This window comes from Saccopteryx leptura, chromosome 1, assembly GCF_036850995.1.
Source record: "Saccopteryx leptura isolate mSacLep1 chromosome 1, mSacLep1_pri_phased_curated, whole genome shotgun sequence".
In the NCBI taxonomy this organism is placed as follows: domain Eukaryota; kingdom Metazoa; phylum Chordata; class Mammalia; order Chiroptera; family Emballonuridae; genus Saccopteryx; species Saccopteryx leptura.
In genome coordinates this window covers 100,454,091-100,474,979 of record NC_089503.1, presented here as the reverse complement: position 1 = coordinate 100,474,979, position 20,889 = coordinate 100,454,091, and the positions used below count along the sequence as shown (strand labels likewise).

General features: G+C 39.8%; 1 protein-coding gene and 1 pseudogene across 7 annotated transcripts in view; one reads left to right on the top strand and one right to left on the bottom strand.

The window, feature by feature from the left end:
* The window catches only part of SIK3 (SIK family kinase 3), a 240,174-nt gene that overhangs the window by 171,108 nt on the left and 48,177 nt on the right, over positions 1-20,889 (bottom strand). The gene's annotated exons all lie outside the window — the stretch shown is intronic.
* On the top strand, positions 15,023-15,508 carry LOC136388974 (histone deacetylase complex subunit SAP18 pseudogene; annotated as a pseudogene).

Sequence of the window (20,889 nt, the reverse complement as noted above, 5' to 3'; positions counted from 1 at the left end):
TATTCTGCCTCATGAGTGAAGACCTTATTCTCCTGGAATCTAGACCATGACTGGTTTTGGAACTAGCTTTCTAGGGACAATGGTTTTCAAAGTACGTTCAAAAAACATCAAGACTTTTACTAATATTTGTTACTTTCAATTTTTTGAATTAACTTTTTCAATAACAAAGTTATACAAAGACATGTTACACACCAATTTTAACAAAATGGAAACAGACGAGCTCCATGCAGTTATGCCTACCGAGTTAATTTGCTTTTGTACAGCCATTTTTGCCCATCTGCTGAATGTGAAATTCTTTAAAATGTGTAGCTGTTCACTGGTGTTTCTCCTTTTTCTTCTTACTCAGCACCGTCTTTCTCCACTCACAGAAAATGGTACAAACACACACAGATGCTGCACTCCGCTAAGTGTCAAGCTCCTTGCCTTGGCAAATGCTCTAGCAGTGGTTTTCAACCACCGGTCAGTGGAAAACATGGCTCTACACAACATGTCATCACTGTCAGCATGACTATCTCAAATAGGAAGGTTTGGGTCCTTTTGACCTACTTTTATAAAAGCATTATCCTAAGATTTCAATACTTCAATAATTTACATGTTTATGTAAGGTAAAATGAACCTCAATGAACTGTATTAAAATTTCTTTAAAATTCTGAAATTCAAGAAAACTATCTGATAATGGACATAAAAATGTTAATCAGTCTCAAGGCAAGTTAACAATTAGTATTAGAAACTAACACCATGCAGTTCTTCTATCATTATCAAACACGCTGATAATAGCATATGAAATGAAATATTATATAAATAAGCAAAGTAATAGCTATTTGTAACTGAAGGTCACTTTTTATGGCAAAGAAAAAATAAAACTCAACTTTCTGAATATGTTTAATGAAGTTAAATCTTGCAAAACTTTATGAGCCCTGTCACATTATAAAATTATTTGGGGAGGAGGACAGTAAGCATTAAAAAAAAAACAAAAAATCAAAGGTTATGGGAAGAGAAGAGTATTTCAACATAATTTAAATCTCACAATAAAAATTCCATACCATGCCTGACCAGGTGGTGGCGCAGTGGATAGAGCGTCGGACTGGGATGCGGAAGGACCCAGGTTCAAGACCCCGAGGTCGCCAGCTTGAGCGCGGGCTCATCTGGCTTGAGCAAAGAGCTCACCAGCTTGGACCCAAGGTGGCTGGCTCCAGCAGGGGTTACTCGGTCTGCTGAAGGCCCGCGGTCAAGGCACATGTGAGAAAGCAATCAATGAACAACTAAGAAGGCGCAACACGCAACGAGAAACTAATGAGTGATGCTTCTCATCTCTCTCCGTTCCTGTCTGTCTGTCCCTGTCTATCTCTGCCTCTGTAAAAAAAAAAAAAAAAAAAAAAAAAATTCCATACCTGCCTGACCAGGCAGTGGCACAGTGGATAGAACTTCGACTGGGACATGAAGGACCCAGGTCCGAAATCCCGAGGTCACTGGCTTGAGTGCGGGTTCATCACTTCAGCAAGGACTCACCGGCTTGAGCGAGAGGTTGCTGGATTGAGTTTGGGACCACAGACATGACCCCAAGGTCGCTGGCTTGAGCCCGAGGTCGCTGGCTTGAGCAAGGAGTCACTCGCTCTGCTGTAGCCACCCTCCCCCCACCAAGGCACATGAGAGAAAGCAATCACCGAACAACTCAAGAACTACAACAAAGAACTGATGCTTCTCATCTCTCTCCCTTCCTGTCTGTCCCTCTCTCTGATTCTCGGACCTGTCAATCAATCAATCAATCAATCAATCAATAAATGCCATGTTCAAGGTAACTTACTATATATAACATAAAAAACTAGTATATATTCTGGACAAAAAGCTTATTGTAAACAAGTTTATTGGATGCATACACTACTGCTTAAATATAATTAGAAAAAAGAAACTAGAAAAAAAACATCTAAAATTATGTGAAATCTTCACCCTTTAGGCCCTGGCCGGTTTGCTCAGTGTTAGAGTGTCAGCCTGGCAAGTGGTTGTCCTGGGTTCGATTCCCAGTCAGGGCATGCAGCCATAGCTCAAATGGAGCAAGTTGGCCCCAGGTGCTGAGGATGGCTCCATGGCCTCTGCCTCAGGCACTAAGAAGAGCTTGGTCGCTGCCAGAGGGGCAAAGAGCATCACCCCCTCGTGGGCTTCCTGAGTGGATCCCAGTCCTGGCACATGTGGGAGTCTGTCTCTGTCTATGCCTCCCCTCCTCTCACTGAGTAAAAAAAGAAATCTTTACACTTTAACTAGGCAATATCATAAATGTTGGAGATATCACTTTTTTTTTTCTTTTATTGTATTTTTCTTAAGCAGGGAGGCAGAGAAGACATACTCCCGCATGCACCCAACCAGAATCCAGCTGGCTAGCCCACTAGGTGGTGTTGCTCTGCCCATCTGGGGCTGTTGCTTCACTGTAATTGGAGCCATTTTAGTGCCTGAGGTGAGGCCATGATGCCATCCTCAGTGCCCAGGCCAACTTGCTCCATTGGAGCCTTGGCTGAGGAAGGGGAAGAGAGAGACAGAGAGAAGGGACAGGGGAGGAATGGAGAAGCCAGATGGTCACTTCTCCTGTGTGCCCTGACCAGGAATTAAACCTGGGACACCTGCACGCCAGGCTGATGCTCTACCACTGAGCCAACTGGCCAGGGCTCACATTTTTTTAATGATATATTTATTCCTGCAAGGATGTTTATTTGTAAAACATCATGCACAACAGGAGGGGAACATTTAAGAACATACAGATTACTTTTTAAGTACGCCCTCAAATAAGTTGGTCAAAACATGAGATCTGCACTAGTGGTTATAAAATGACAAAAAGAACTGCAGAAGTAATGCTCTTACAAAAATTTTTATCTAAATGTAGTATAAGTAAGAATGGCAGCCCTGGTTGGTTGGCTCAGCAGTAGAGCATTGGCCCCGTGTGTGGAAGTCCTGGGTTTAATTCCCAGCCAGGGCACACAGGAGAAGCGCCTATCTGCTTCTCCACCCCTCCCCCTCTTCTTTCTCTCTCTCTCTTCTCCTCCCACAGCCAAGGCTCCATTGGAGCAAAGTTGGCCTGGGCGCTGGGGATGGCTCCATGGCCTCCGTCTCAGGCACTAGAATGGCTCAGGCCACAACAGAGCAACACCCCAGATGGGTAGAGCATCGCCCTCTGGTGGGCATGCCGGGTGGATCCCAGTCAGGCGTATGCGGGAGTCTGTCTGACTGCCTCCCCGCTTCTAACTTTGGGCGGCGGGGAGGGGGGGGGGCAGGCATGCTCCATAGATAAGCATGAGCTATTAAGTAGATGCCAGCATGATTCAAATGGTCGATTTTATTAAGGTACGGTTAAATTTCAGACTTCACAGTTATCTGTAATTATGTATATGAGGAGTTCCAGAATCCCCTCTCCTTTGTGAAACTGTTGACTGTCTATAGCACGTTCTATTATAAATAGTTCAAATAAAACAAAAACAAAAAAAGTAGCCTGGCTTTTTTGGTTATCATGAAACTCCTTTAGTATCTCTTAATTACACCATATATTCACCAGCTGGTACATTGCCAGTATTTTAAACAATTTTACAGGGTAAGGTTTTATACTTTTTGCTACTATGCTTTACAGCTCAAAATAATGTTACTGACAAAATTAAAACAATATTTGAATTAAATGTGCAAAACAAAATGTTTTATCTGTTTTAAACTTCTAGTTATTTTTTAAACGACACTGATGTTTATACACACACAACAAAGATTGAATTAGTCATGAAACTTATTCAACAATCACTCCAAATTGAACAGGTACAAATTAAGGAATATTAGAGATTCCACTTGGAAATTAAAATCTCCTGCTACTCTTGTTTTAAAACTTCTAGATCAGAATAACTGAAGCACTCTCAAAGCAGTCCATACACAGCACAGAGGTTACGGGAAGCACTCTCAAAGCAGTCCATACACAGCACAGAGGTTACGGGCGGCACTCTCAAAGCAGTCCATACACAGCACAGAGGTTACGGGAAGCACTCTCAAAGCAGTCCATACACAGCACAGAGGTTACGGGCGGCACTCTCAAAGCAGTCCATACACAGCACAGAGGTTACGGGAAGCACTCTCAAAGCAGTCCATACACAGCACAGAGGTTACGGGCGGCACTCTCAAAGCAGTCCATACACAGCACAGAGGTTACGGGCGGCACTCTCAAAGCAGTCCATACACAGCACAGAGGTTACGGGAAGCACTCTCAAAGCAGTCCATACACAGCACAGAGGTTACGGGAGGCACTCTCAAAGCAGTCCATACACAGCACAGAGGTTACGGGAGGCACTCTCAAAGCAGTCCATACACAGCACAGAGGTTACGGGAGGCACTCTCAAAGCAGTCCATACACAGCACAGAGGTTACGGGAAGCACTCTCAAAGCAGTCCATACACAGCACAGAGGTTACGGGAGGCACTCTCAAAGCAGTCCATACACAGCACAGAGGTTACGGGAAGCACTCTCAAAGCAGTCCATACACAGCACAGAGGTTCGGGCACCAGATATGAGCCTAGGGATGCCACCGACTCACTGCCTCAATTTTTTACATCTGTAAAATGGAGATAAAAATAACTACCTACATGTTTGAGTAGTTGTGTAAATAATACATATGAAACCCTTATTAAGAGCCTAGCACTTAGTGCTAAAAAATGTTAGATGCCTTTATTATTGTTAGACAAGGTGTTTTTAAAAACTATTGGCATTTACAAGAACTTTCCTATGTAAATCAGATTTTTTTTGATACTGTACAACCAAAACACAAAAATAACCTAGAGCTTCCTAGAGCTTATCAAACTGACTGACTTCCTTAAAAATTTGATAAACTTATAAAATAAATTAATACTAAAATTCCACTTTTACAGTTATTAGGGCTCTAGATAAAATTTCATTAGTGCTTGACCAGATGGTGGCACAGTGAATAAAACATCAACCTGGGACACTGAGGTCCCAGGTTCGAAAACTGAAGTAGATCGGCTTGAGTGGGTTCATCTGGCTTTAGCACACGCTCACCAGTTTGAACACGGGGTACCCAGCTTGAGTGGTGGAATCACGGGCACAACCCCATGGTCACTGGCTTGAGTGCAAGGTCACTGGCTTGAGCAAAGGGTCACTGGCTTGAGCAAAGGGTCACTGGCTTGGCTGGAGCCCCCCAGTTAAGTCATGTATGAGAAGCAATCAATGAACAACTAAGGTGCCGCAACTACAAGTTGATGGTTCTCATCTCTCTGTCTTCCTGTCTCTCTTACTCTTAAAATAATTTCTCATTAACAAAACCTCAGACTAGGTCAAAGAGTTCAGGAAACAAATTTTGGCTATAAAATGTTATTTCAGGAACCAACTTAATCAGAAGTGATCTTACCTTCAATATTTAAAATATCTAATTCAGATAATAGTGCAAATTCACCCAAGCTCAAAACTGGATGCTTCAAGAATAAAAATATTTCAAAATGTTTTGAAAAAGACAATGAATTCTTTTCCTTTTGCCAAAACAAGATAATCCCAGGGAGAAAATCTGTGAGGCTCAGAAATAACTGTTTTCAGTTCAAGAATTGAAATAGTAAAGAAAAAAAGCAGAATTAAAAGGAAAAAAAAATAAAATTAAAACTATTTTACCACAATTTTTTTAATTATTAAATTAAAACAAAATAAATTATTTTCCATGACGCCATGCATAGACTATAACTGTACTTCCCCAAAATCCAATATCCATTCTTTTTGGACAAGATAAAAATATGAAATAAAATTTTTGAAAGCAATAAATTGTTTCACATAATAAAGAATATGTAAGTCTGTTTTTCTGAAAGTTGAGATATTGTAGTATGAAGATATTTTGCAAAAGGTCCTCAGGGAAAAATAACTGTTAACTATAGGAAATAAGGAAATGTGGCTACGGGGACAATTAACGGGCTCATGCACAATTTCAGCAGGCTCAGTCGTTTCCCTGCATAGCAGTTATCACGTTCGCCTCACAATTTCAGCAGGCCCGCTCTGCCTCTGCCTAAAGAAGTCAGAATTCTGACAGTGGTTAAGAAAAGTCAGGGCTCCTGAAAAAAGAAGCTTTAAAAGCTAAGGTATAAATATTTCATGGGAAATATTTTAGGAGCTAAGTCAAGGTTTGTATTTTCCCCACAATTTGTTAGTGGGGGGGGGGATGAAAATCTAAAAATATCCCCTCAAGAGCTCAGAATAGCTCCTTTAAAATAGAATTCTAGATTTTACCCCCAAAACAAAAACTGACATATTTATTGTCATTATTGCAACACAGGCTACTTTTATTAACGCATCATTAGTTACACCAGAATTGTTACATGCCACCAAGCCGAAGTCAGTGTGGAAAATATATTAGACAACTCTTTGGCAAAATACGGCTTGCAACAAGGCAATGAAAACCATACAGCAACTCTGATGAAAGCTGGGGTATAATACAAATATTCAGGTTCCTTTTAAATGTGAAAGCCCTAATTCATTAAGAAAGAAAACCCTAAAGGAAACTCAGCACTGGATCATAAGTCACTCACCTCTCATGTTACGGAGTGAGTGCAGCAAATCTAGGATGTGTCTCATACAGTATTAACTAGCAAAGCAAGATATTAATGTTAAATGTTTGCTTGTTTGCCAGCCCTCCCCTACTGCTAAGTACTATACGTTATTTGTCTTCAAATTATTTTTAAAAAAATAAGTTTTAATGAAAACTAAGCCTAAGTAAAAGCACACTTATTTTCTCTCAAAAATACCCATAGGCAAACAAAGCCTGGTCTGAAAAGTCTAAAAAATGCTGAGAGTTCTTATGAATCTCTAAAGGATTCTCCTTTCATTTAAAAGACAAGAAAAGTTCCCCCCCCCCCCAAAAAAAAAGAAGTTGCTGAAAAATGTATAGGGAATGATAAATTTGCAACAGCCCTTGTCCTCAAGCAGCTTAATATTAACAATAAACGTCAGCTACAAAAGATATCACTCAAAACAAAACAAGATTAATTGTCATATGACCCCCCCCCCCCTCAGACAATTAGGCTATCTAAGTTCAAAGGAGGGAATGATCACCTGGGCCAGGTAAACTGAGAGAGCCCCCTACTGCTGAGAAGCAGGGGAGGCTGTCAGGAATGTGTGGCAGTAACTGAAATGAACAGCATTCAATCCCTAGACTTGGGTTCTCATCATCACAGTTCTTACTTGGCTTAAGAAAGCTACTTTGGAATAAAGATGTGGACCTGACACCTTTTATCAGCATTAACCAATTAATATGGATAAGAAGGGAAAAAAGATATATAACCAAATTCCAGGTTTCTGCCACTCCCGAATAATTAAGCAAGCAAGCAAGCAAGCATCAAGACCTAAACTGGGTAAAACAAACATCTGTGACTCAGCTTAGGACCAGGTGTAAATGCAAGTTCTGGTTAAACAAAACAACTGCTTACTTTGATTTCCCTCCTGTGTAAGTAGGTTAATTGCCCAAGATGAAATGACATCTTCAAAAGCAGAAATTTTAAGAGATGACAATCAAGCAGAAGGGAAAAAAAAATGCACAGAAAACAACAGAACCACCACAGAGCTGGTAGTTCAAATGCTGCTTGGTTTCTTTGCCAAAAAAAGTTAATTTCTATGTTTAACACCTTTCCTCTGTTTTGCCATGGTTTTTCAAATGCTGAATGCATCAAGAAATCATATCACTTAAGAAATTCTGGCCCTGGCTGATTGGCTCAGTAGTAGAGTGCTGGCCCAGCGTGGTCAACGAGTTTATTCCCGGTCAGAGCATACAGAAGAAGCACCCATCTGCTTCTACATCCTTCCCCCTCTCATTTTTCTCTCTCTCTCTCTTCCCCTCCTGCAGCCATGACTCAGTTGGAGTGAGCTGGCCCTGGGTACGGAAGATGCCTCCATGCCCTCCACCTCAGGCGCTAAGACGAGCTCGGTTTCTGAGCAATGGAGCAACATCCTAGATGGGCAGAGTATCGCTCCCAGTGGGCTTCCTGGGTAGATCCGAGTCAGGGCAATGCAGGAGTTTGTCTCTGTCTCTGTCTCTGTCTCTGCCTCCCCTCCCCTCACTGAATAAAAGAATAAAAATTTTTTTAAAAAGCAGCAGCAGTTCTTGGGCCCTGGCCAGTTTGCTCAGCAGTCGAGGATTGGCCCAGTGTGTGGAAGTCCTGGGTTCGATTCCGGGTCAGGGAACACAGGTGAAGGGACCATCTGCTGCTCCACCCCGTCCCCTCCCTCTTCTTTCCCTCTCTCACTCTTTCTCCTCCCATAGCTATGGCTTGAATAGTTAGAGTAAGTTGGTCCCAAGTGCTGAGGATGGCTCCATGGCCTTGCCTCAGGCACTGAAATAGCTCGCAAGGAGCAACAGAGCGGCGTCCCCAGATGAGTACAGCATCATCACCCAGTAGGGGGCTTGCTGGGTGGATCCCCATCAAGGTGCAAGCAGGGGTCTGTCTGCCTGTCTCGGTGCCTCTAAATATTTTTTTAAAAATTCTGAAAGTCATATTTCTCTTTTCTGTTGTGTGTTCTGGGGCAGAGATAGATCTGTTTTGTCTTATTTCTGAATCAAAACAAAGCAGAAACCTTAGCCAGAATCATTTACATCAGAAATGTGAATTTATGTATCAGACAATACTGTTATGAGGAGAAAAGAGGAGAAACATTCTGTCTGGGGACTTGTCTTATAAGACTTTTGACCTGTCTGGACCTAAAAACAATCTTCTCCCCTTCCAAGCAGAATTAAATAACAAGTTGTGTTTATTGCTTACCAAGTGCCAGGCACTGTTCTAAGTTCTCTACATGATTACTCTTCACTACCATAGTATGGGTGTCCCTGTTTTACAGATGAGGAAACAAAGGCAGTGCACCATATTCTCCAATGTATAAGACACACTCTTTTCTGAAAATTTTGGGGTCTAAAAACTCGGTGCGTCTTATATAGTGGTTGTAGATTTTTTTTTTACTTGCATTTTCTGCTTTTTCACACTTGTTTTTGCACTCACGGTTAGTTTTTCTACTTGCATTTCCTGTTTTGCACTTGTTGTCTTTGCACGCATTGTTTCACACTTGTTACCAGTATATTACAGTAGGTTACATTTTGCCACCTTCTGCCCAGAAGTGGCTCAGAAAAGATTTTCGTACAGTGCTGAATTCAAGTTAAAAGTGATCCAGTTTGCAAAAGTGAATGGAAATCATGTTGCTGAACGTAAGTTTGGTCCTCCTCCAACTGAGAAATCAATGGGAGACTGGCTACGGAAGAAGAAACCCTACTGAAACCACCACAGCAGAAGAAGGCCATGAGAGGCAAGTCAACAAAATGGCCTGATTTAGAGAGGGAACTGCAGATAGGGATTGAAGAGCAAAGGGCAACTGGAATTCTTTGTGTCCACAAAGATGGCTCAGCATGAGGCAAGAAGAATTGCTGATGAAAAAGAAGTTACTGATTTCAAAGGAGGACACAGTTGGTGCTTCAGGTTCATGAAACGGAATGCATAAGCATGCATACACGCAGCAGACTTGGCCAAAAGATGACTGAAAGCTATGAGCAGAAGGTCCTTGAATTTCATCATTTTGTCATTCAGTGTCAGAAGACACATCAGTTTGAATTGGGTCAGATTGCAAATATGGACAAAGTCCCCTTTAATTTGATGTCCCAAATAATAGAACTGTTGATAAGAAGGGGGTGAAAACTGTCACTGTGAAGACAAATGGACATGGAAAGAGCCATACAGTTGTTCTAGCTTGTTGTGCTGATGGAACCAAGCTGCCTCCTATGCTGATTTTCAAACACAAAACAATGCCAAAGGAAGACATTCCTCGAGGATTGTCCATGTTCATGGATCAGGATAGGATGAAGATCTGGTTTGAGAAAGTTTGGAGAAGGAGACCAGATGGGCTCTTACACAAACCTCCCCTATTGGTGCTTGATCAGTTCAGGGCACACACAACAAAAAACACAAAGAAGACTGCTGCAGAGAAAAAAACAAAACTTGTCGTCATACTTGTAGGCTTGACATCCCAGCTCCAACCGCTTGATGTCAGCATTAACAAATCCTTCAAAGCTGCCATGAAAGATGAATAGAACCAACAGATGAAGTCTTCTGGGGACAATGTGACACCAGCAGGAAGAGTGAAGAAACCAACTATAGCAGAAGATTGTCCTTGGATGAAAAGATTCTGGGATAATATCAAGATTGATATCATTGTCAAGTCATTTAAGTGTGGCATTTCAACTGCCATAGATGAAACTGAGGACAAGGAAAGATATGAAGACAGTGATTCATCATCAGACACAGATGAGGACAAGCTAATGGATGGGAGTTTTAACAGTGATGAGGAGTTGTATGAATTTTATGATGAATAAAACTTGAGTTCAATAACTTTATATAATACATTTTTTTCCAAATTTCGGGCCCCAAAATTAAGGTGCATCTTATACGTGGGAGCGTCTTATACATGGGGAAATATGAGATTTATATATATTTAAATAAATATATATAAATATATATAAATATTTATATATATTTATATATATTTAAATATAAATTTAAAAAATATATTTTAAAGTATATAATGGTAAAAAAAAACTGAGTTCAAATGAAGAATTATGGGAGAGTAGTAGTGAATAAACCTGAAAATGTAGGCAAGATTAGGGGTCAGGTGATCAAGAAATATGAAGGTTCAAATAAAGAGTTTGTCTGAAAGTTCAAACAAAGAGGTCAGATAAACATTACAATCATATCATTTTTTAATTGATGTTAAAGAGCAAGAGAGGAAGGGAGAGAGAGGAAGGAAGAGATGAGAAGCATCAACTCTTGGTTGCTTCATTTTAGCTGTTCACAGATTGCTATTCATATGTGCCTTAATGGAGGGATGGGGGACTCAAGCTGAGCCAGTGACCTTGGACTCAAGCCAGCAAGCTTGGGCTTCAAGCCAGTGACCTCTGGGCTCAAGCCAGTGACATAGAATCATGAAGACAATCCCATGCTCAAGCCAGTGACCTTGTACTCAAACTGGATGAGCCTGCACTCAAGCCAGTGAATTTGGGGTTTTAAACCAGGGACCTCTCAGCATACCAGGTCAATGCTCTATCCACTGTTCCACCATCAGTCAGGCAATCACATCTTATTTTAAAATGTAAACTAGTATTACTATTCCTTGCAAGTTGGATACCTATAGAAATGAGAGGACAGATCATTTCCCCCAACTTGGGGGCAAGGGATAGAAAAGAATAGCAAAGAACTAAATTTGAGAAAAGTTACAGGCTCCACCTCCATTAATCTCTTCAAGGATTCACAAGGCACACTGGCTTTAAGAGAACCCATTTGCCCTATAGTAAAGAAATTGATTAATTTTATTTACTATTCTATAATTTTGTTTTGGAATTCTAACAGTTCCCAAACTTACTTCCCTTTCCTCCTAGAACATTTATTTAAATACTGAGGGACACTCCAGTTCTACAGAGCTCATTCTGGGAAACTTTGATACCAAAATACCTGAAAAATGGGTTGTGATCTCACATGAGGGATAGGAAATCTTTTAGCCCTATAATCATGTGTCAGAAAGACTTGCCTAAGATTACGACTACTCTGGAAATCTCCATTATATTTTTACCCTAAGTGGCAAATAAATCCAACTAAAGAAATACAATGGGTACCATACATTGTTTTCTACTTTGAAAACAACAAAAATTTTAAGACTACGCTCTGACAACAATACAACTTGAATTAACTTCTGATTTCCTTTCCCAGAGTGGCCCAAGTATTACACAGATGTATTATTCTTTCCTAAGAAAAAAGAAAAGGTAGAGTCTGTTTATCTTGACTCTATTTTCCATGTCTTTTTCATCTTTTTTCTTCCTAAATCACCATTCCCTATTCCTCTATCTATATGTGGTTTTTCTTGTATCGGCCCACTTTTGTTCTGTGTACGTACCTCTTGTCCTCTTTATTTCTCCCACCACACTGTTCCAATTATTACCCTGAGCCTGTAGAGTCTATTATGACCAGAGAACGTGTTCAACTGCTAATAAGTGATGCAGGGAGGACATGCAGTGCCCCCATTCTGACCCACAGGAGATACTGCCCATCCACCAAAGCACTCCTTACCACTAAAACCAGTGCTTTCAGCAGCTAGTTTCAGTCTCCTGAAATCTATTTACAGGCATGTTCTCTGTGATCCCATGTGCAAGCTTTAGATTCCGCACGCTGAAATGTGAATACACGAGCAAATACAACATATAGGCTAGAAAAGAAACACGGATTGTCTTGGAGGCTGGAGTAGTGTCTTGTTGCATACCTAAAAGTGTCTGGTTTCTAAAAGTTAGTACCTGCATCAGAAGTACTTGAGGCATAAAACAAGCCCTTGCCAAAGTGGCTGTCCCACACAGGAAACCCTGGACAGGTAGAACCACTATACAGGTAGCACACATGAGAATGAATAAAAACAATAAGGATAAACTTTAAAACAACCCTAAAGTATTTACCTTCTATGTTGCTTTCCTCCAGACTGACTACCTAACGTTTTCAGTAAGGATTTCATTGTGCTGTCTTCCTGAGTTGGAGTTCAAATCAACATTTGCAACCATCCTGATTAATGAAAGTCAAATTGGTTAAAATGCTGTAAAAACACGCCTTCTTTCACAATAGTTATTCTCTTTCTGTAGACTGCAGCAGCAGGAAGAAAAATATGACTTCATTTAATGATGGCACATAACTAAAAGCTAATTAAGATAAGTAAAAATTGTTTACTTAGTAACCACCAAATTCTGTAAGAAAATAGTTGTTGGTGTAATTATGCAGTTTTGTATCTCATTAAGTACTCTAGTACAAGATTCTGTATTGTGCAACAATAGTATTTGCAGAACCAGTAAAAATCTAAAACTATTGCCATAAAGTTGTTTACATATTGCCCTAGAATAAGTCACTTTTTCCCTTTTAAAAGTAAAACATGTTCACAAGAGTCCCCCAAACCAGCCACCTCTATATTGAAATTACAAATTATTTACTTGATCAGTATCCTAAATTGAAAAGCTGAAGAAACAGTACTTTTTGAAGCATCACTCCCTGCCCCCACCCAGATACCAGGAAACAACTCAAGAAACCAAGGAGAGGGAAAGTTTAATAACTAAAAGGAAAACAGAAGAAAAACAGAAAACAGTTTCTAAACTCCACTTTACTTCTACTTCTCCTATCTCAGCATTAATCTGTATCTAACCTGTAAATGTAAAACCATATAAAGATTTTTTAAAAAGTGAAACTCAGCCTGACCAGGCAATGGCGCAGTGGATAGAGCATCGGACTAGGAAGCAGAGGACCCAGGTTTGAAACCCCGAGGTCGCCCGGCTTGAGTCCAAGGTCGCAAGCTTGAGCAAGGTCTACTGTAGCCCCTCTGGTCAAGACACATATGAGAAAGCAATCAATGAATAACTAAGGTTCTGCAATGAAGAACTGATGCTTCTCATCTCTCTCCCTTCCTGTCTGTCAGTCCCTCTTTCTATCTTTGTCTCCATCACCAAAAAAAATAAAATAAAATTATACTTGATCAGACTAATATAAAAAAAAGTGAAACTCAGTCATCAGTTCCTCGTGCTGAGAACTTAGATAGTTCTGAAATCCATACTGAAATCTATACTGATATCCAACTCTATGTATAAAATGTATCTATGTATTTATGTCCAGTCTAAGTATCTTCCTAAATAACTAAAATAATACTGAAATCCATCTGATATCCAACTCACATAAACCAGCAGCAAACACACTACCACTCACAAAACCAACTTTAGATGACATTTTCGTAAGAGTTCCTCCAAAATGCCCTCATAATCCCACTAACTGTATTAACCATGCCTTAACATAGCTTGAACATAGCCAAGCTTGCCTTCTGTATCATGCCACTACTAGGGTGACCAACAAACTGAGCTGTCTCCAAATAGGGCCCGTGTTTCATTATTCAACCATATCTTGGCCTCCAAATCTAATTTGTTTTCCCTTGGTCTGAACTGTGTATACAGTGTGTCCGTAAAGTCATGGTGCACTTTTGACCAGTCACAGGAAAGCAACAGAAGACAATAGAAATGTGAAATCTGCACCAAATAAAAGGAAAACCCTCCCAGTTTCATACCTATTCAGTGCAGTTCAATGTGGGCTCATGCACAGATTTTTTAGGGCTCCTTAGGTAGCTATCCTGTATAGCCTCTACAGATTCGTCACTGACTGATGGCCTACCAGAACGGGGTTTCTCTACCAAACTGCCGGTTTCCTTCAACTGCTTATCCCACCGAGTAATGTTATTCCTATGTGATAGCGCTTCGTTATAAACGCACCGATATTCACGTTGCACTTTGGTCACGGATTTGATTTTAACGAGCCACAGAACACACTGAACACTCTGTACCGTCCACATCTTGACTGGCATGGCCGTGGGCTGCTCCGATGTATACACAGTGTTACGTCATCATCTGTGCATGCACACATGCTGCCACATCATCCTACAGAAACTGGGAGGGTTTTCCTTTTATTTGGTGCAGACTTCACATTTCTATCGTCTTTTGTTGCTTTCCTGTGACCGGTCAAAAGTGCACCATGACTTTACGGACACACTGTATTTTACAGTATTATTACATTTACTTCCTGTCAGCCACTTCAAATCCTTTATGGAACAAAAACACACTATAAACAATGTTTTATTCACCTTTGTGTCCTCAAAATTGAGTGCGATGACTGACACGTAAGTTCTTAATTCATGTTTACTGCCTTAATGGCTACAGTCCCTGTTCAGTTCTAGCTCAAAAAATACTTATGTCAAATGCCATAAATAATTAGCAATATTAATTATTGACATGAACCAGAAACCATAAATCGGTGTTCCTGACAATATTTTTGTCAATGATAAAGCTATACCAAAACTATTTTTAGAACTGTTCTACTCCTTAAATCCTTTTTTTTTTTTTTTTAATTTTTAAAATATTTTTGGTTCATTCGCTCGCTGCCGGGGTTGGAGGTTATAGCGAGGGTCTCGCGCACCAGTGGACTAGTGGAGAAAGATGGCTGTGAAGTCTCGCGTCACCTAGGAGGAAATTAACAAGGAGCCGGAGAAACCAATCCACCGGAAAAGACGTGCCCGCTGCTGATGAGCGTCTTCACCACCAACAACGGGCGCCATCACTGCAAGGACGAGTACTCCGGCGGGAACATGCCGTCCAGCGAACTGCAGATCTACACCTGGATGGATGCAACCTTGAAAGAACTGACTATTAATAGTTTAGTAAAAGAAGTCTACCCAGAAGCTAGAAAGAAAGGCACACACTTTATTTAATTTTGCAATTGTTTTTATGGATATTAAAAGACCTGGCTATCGCGTCAAGGAGATTGGCAGCACCATATCCAGGAGGAAGGGCACTGACGATTCCATGACCCTGCAGTCACAGAAGTTTCAGATAAGAGATTATCTGGACATAGCCATCACCCCTCCGAATTGGGCACCACCTTCTTCAGGGTGCATGAGGCCATTTTAAATTTTATTGACTATTTCATGAGTTTATTTTTCATTCAGTTACATAAAACAAATTTACGCTTTTTCCTCCCCTCGTTATTGCCATTAAGCCTTTAAACTAAACAAATTGTAATACTTTTACTTATGAGTTAGGTTTGGCGGTGCTGTGGTATGAATATTAACAGAAAGTCCATGTTTCAAGTCATTCTGTAAAATATGAAGTGCTCTTAGCATCCTGTGTAAAACTGCTGTTAAATATAAGTGTGCAATCAAAAAAAATATTTTTTTTTTATTAATTTGAGAGAGGGAGGATAAAGGGAGAGAAGGAGGGAAAGAGAAACATTGATTTGTTCCACTTACTCATGCATTCATCGGCTGACTCGTGTATGTGCCCTGACTGCAACCTTGCTGTATTGGGATGATGCACTAGCCAACCGAGCTACCTGGCCAGGACTATTCCTTAAATCTCTTCAAAGAAAACAAAGTACCGTAATCATTTCATTTTAACATAATAAATATAAAAGTCAAGTAGATGAAAGGGATTTTTAGATTTCTTTTTTAATTACTTCTCTATTTTCACTTTCTAGACTTTGTGGAGTACAGATGATAAAGCAACCTATGAAAATTATTTTAAGTTCATTATTTACAAAAACCTATCTCACTGACCACAGTAGACCTGCACCATTCTAATTCTATACACAGCCAGGCACAATATCTCTATACTACTATAATTCTTGTTTAGACAAGATTATGAGTCCCAGTGACTATATTTTAAGTATGACTCATTCAGACAAGCCAAGACATACTACAAAACAAAAAATGAACTGCTGACTTAAGAGATTTGATGATACAAAACACAATAAAGTCAACCAGGAAACGGTGTTTCCCTCTTCAGCATCAAGGACACCACACCTGGTCACTTTAAAGACAGACCTCTTTATTCCACATTTTGTAGTTAAAAAAAAAAAAAGCTAAAGACTTTAGGGTACAGTCTAAGTTTCTTTCTAAAACAGTCAAATCAGTCAAACTATCCAATATTGAGGATAATAAAAAAAGGACAATAACATCTGCAAATCAGCCATTAAGAATTTATTCAGGCCCTGGCCAGTTGGCTCAGCAGTACAGTGTTGGCCTAGCATATGGAAGTCCGGGGTTCAATTCCCAGTCAGAGCATACAGGAGAAGCTACCATCTGCTTCTCCACCCCTCCCCCTTCCCATTCTCTATCTCTCTCTCTCTCTATCTCTCCTCCTCCTCCTCCTCCTCCTCCTCCTCCTCCTCTTTCTTCTTCTCCCCCACAGCCATGGCTGGAATGGTTAGAGCAAGTTGGCCCCAGGTGCTGAGGATGGCTCTATGGCTTCACCTCAGGCACTAAAATAGCTCAATTGCCGAGCAATGGAGCAGTGGTCCGAGATGGGCAGAGCATCAGCCCCAGGCGAGGGTTGCCAGGTGGATCTCAGTTGGGGTGTATGCAGGAGTCTTTCTCTCTGCCTCCCTGCCTCTGAGTTAAAAATAAATAAAAAAAGAATTTATTCAATTATCTTAGCTACAAATAATGGAATCAATGTTCAAGAACAAACACAGAGATGAAGACAGGTGACAGGAGTTAAATAGACAGTATCTGTATATGTTAAACTACCACAAGCTAATTCTGCACACTTCAGCATTATTCTTAGCCTCCAAAGGCATAAAACAGAAGCAGGGTCTTCTAAAAGTTGGTTAGAGAGGCTTTGTCAGCATATGTGCAAATATCTGCTTACTGATAAATCTGATTATCTGATTGCTGGTGAATGTTCACCAGCCAGGAGACTTGGAAAAACGAGAGCTGCATTTGGTACCTCTTTATGGCCTCCTAATTCCACATCAGTTTGTAGTTATTCTTGTACTACAAGAGTATCGGTTTCAGAATGTAAGCCTTACACGCCCCCAGGAAAGCCATTCTGGTGGAACTGTTCCAAAGAGTTTCACTGTAGCTCCATCTAGAGCGGGGTAGTCAACCTTTTTATACCTACCGCCCACTTTTGTATCTCTGTTAGTAGTAAAATTTTCTAACCGCCCACAGGTTCCACAGTAATGGTGATTTATAAAGTAGGGAAGTAACTTTAATTTATAAAGCAGAGTTACAGCAAGTTAAAGCATATAATAATAATTACTTACCAAGTACTTTATGTCAGATTTTCGCTAAGTTTGGCAGAATAAATCTTTATAAAACAACTTACTATAGGTTAAATCTATGTTTTTATACTTTGGTTGCTCCGCTACTGCCCACCATGAAAGCTGGAACGCCCACTAGTGGGCGGTAGGGACCAGGTTGACCACCACTGATCTAGAGCCTAAAGAAGAGGCCCAATTCATGACCAGAGTGAACAGTGCTCTTCCAGCTTCCACCTCCAACCTATAAAACACAAAGCCTGGAGCTGTCTGTAACCTATAAACCACTTTAATATTCTGCTAGGACATTGCAAAAATGTGGGTTTCATTGAAGGCACTGGGATGAAGCTAAAACCGGGATTCTCGCATACTAAGCCTGTATAGAATTTGTTCTAATTCTCAAGAAAGTAGGGGAAAATCTACCCCCCACTCCAGTTTTTTGTTTTGTTTTGTTTTGTTTTAATAAAAAGGGCAGTGGTGATGAAAACCACAGCACCGACAAGCTGTATAACATATTGTCAATCACACTTCAGATAAAGAAAGTAGTAAGCTATTCTTCTCCACAGCATTACAGTAAGCAAACAATCTGTTATTTAGGCATCTATTTCTCAAAGTTTGCTATGGCTATTACTTCTAAAACTAATTAACTGTGTAAAAATGTATGAATTCAATTGATAGATTCTAAATTTCAAAGCTAGAAGATAAAAAAAAAAAGCTAGAAGATCATTCAGTTTAAATTGTTTTTTATATGAGGAAAACAAGAGTTTAAATGTGTTGAGTGATTTGGCTAAGGTTGCCTGGCCTGTGCCAGAATCAAAACAAGAACTAGTCTCCTGACTCCCAGTCTCGTGTTCCTTACAACCACAGGAACCAGACAACCAGAGAAAGCCCTACTATTCATCCGTGGTGAGTGCAGTGGGCACTTTTCCTACCCATCTGTCTTTTTAAAGATACAATCCCTCTCTGTTCTGCACAATTAGCCAATGTGGAAACAGTACACATGAGCTAAGTCACTATTCAACGGCCATTTGAACAAGCATGACACAACACTGAGGCACAATGCCCACGTTAAATAAGCAGAAAATGTGACCCAATAAAGGCTTGATTTAAGTCAAAGTATGTGTCTATATCCCCGCTCCATCACTCAACTATGAGGATTCTTGAGGGCAAAAACTGATTCTTCTTAAGTACTATATCCTTCAAGAATTATTCTTTAAAAAGCTTTGCTCATACATCTCCTAAAACAAAACTGGGAGGAAAAAAGTACTTCCATAAATATTTTTAAGTTGATAGCTAAAAATCTCCATCAAAAGTTATTTCAAAGGTTGTCAATAAATGTCTGTTTAAAACTGACATCTACAAAAACAAAATAATTATATCACTAATTTAAATGCACCCAACAAAATCTAAATGCCTGAGCAAGTTGATACCCACCATCCTTCATTTTAAAACTATAAGAATATAGACCTGTGGTGGCGCAGTGGATAAAGCATCAACCTGGAAATGCTGAGGTCACCGGTTCGAAACCCTGGGCTTGCCTGGTCAAGGCACATATGGGAGTTGATGCTTCCAGCTCTTCCCCCCCCCTTCTCTCTCTCTGTCTCTCCTCTCTCTCTCTCTCTCTCTGTCTCTCCCTCTCCTCTCTAAAAAAAGAATAAATAAAAATAATAAAAATAAAAAAACTATAAGAATATAATTTTCATTTCCTGTATGAAATGTTCTATTTCTTTTTTCTTTGGAATTATATTTTTCTTTCACAGTATTTTATTTTAATGTATTTTTATGACATTTTAACAAAATATATACATCAATTATTTTTTATTTATTTAAAGTATTTCTTTTGGGTCGAATTCCTATAACTGTTATTTGTAATATTCAATTAATTAAAACAATACAAATATATACATTACAAATTTTGATAACTAAACGTAAGTAATTTCTGCTTTTGGAGATGCAGAAATATAAGATAAATATTACTTTAATAAATATTACAGAAATATAAGATAAATATTACTTTAATAAAGGAAAGCTTCATACTTGACACCAGAATTTTGAATTTCCATTTGTTGAAACCCTGGAGGATTTTATACCACAGAGAAACATGTGCAAAGATGAGTGAGAGGTACGGCTTTTTCTTTTATAAACTGTAAGAAGAGCAAGCAGTAAAGAGAGGGTAGGAAAATCCAGCATCAAGCCAGTGTTGTCTTCAGACAAACCAGTTTCAGGAAAGTATAAATGAATGTTTAAAACCAGGAAACTGATTGTCTTAACACTAGCCAATCTATACACACTTAGACATGTAATTGATTTTTTATTTTTGGTCAAATTTTATGTCTGCTTGAGAATTAGGTGAGATGATGGATACAAAGCATGTAGAACAGTGCCTAGTAAACAGTGTCCTCAGGAATGTCACTTGCCAGGGGACCAACCTTATTATTTATTCAATAATATTAAAGTCTTATTCTGATAAGACAAGAACGATATATTTTTAAAACATACATATAACGATATATTTTTAAAACATACATATAACTCAGTCTGCCAAAGAATGAATGAATAAGGTTCAGGACTACTGCCATCTTGGCACTTTTTCTTTTCTTTTCTTTTCTTTCTTTTTTTTTTTTTTTTGAGAGAGACAGAGACAGACAGGAAGGGAGAAAGAGATGAGAAGCATCAACTCATAGTTGCTTCACTTCAGTTGTTCATTGATTGCTTCCCACATGTGCCTTGATGGGGTTGGGGGGACCTGGCTCACACCAGTAACCTTGGGCTCAAGCCAGCAACCTTGGGATGTCGATGATCCCATGCTCAAGTTGACCAGCCCGTGTTCAAGCTGGCAACCTCAGGGTTTCGAACAGGGGACCTCAGTGTTCCAGGTTGATGCTCTATCCACTGTGCCACCACTAGTCAGGCTCTTGGTACCATTTCTATATCTACAATGACTTTTACACCACAGATTAATTTGAGAAAAATTGGAAAGTTTTTTATGCAAATCTAGAGAAAAGTGAAAATTTCATTTTTGAAAATCATATTTTTGACACTTAGATGAAAACCTAGACTGATTTACCTTTAAAAAATTAATAAAATTAGATTCCCAGTCAAGGCACACAGGAGAAGCGCCCCTCTGCTTCTTCACCCTTCCCTCTCTCCTTTCTACCTCTCTCTTCCCCTCCCACACCCAAGGCTCCATTGGAGCAAAGTTGGCCCGGGTGCTGAAGATGGCTCCATGGCATCACCCCCTGGTGGGCATGCT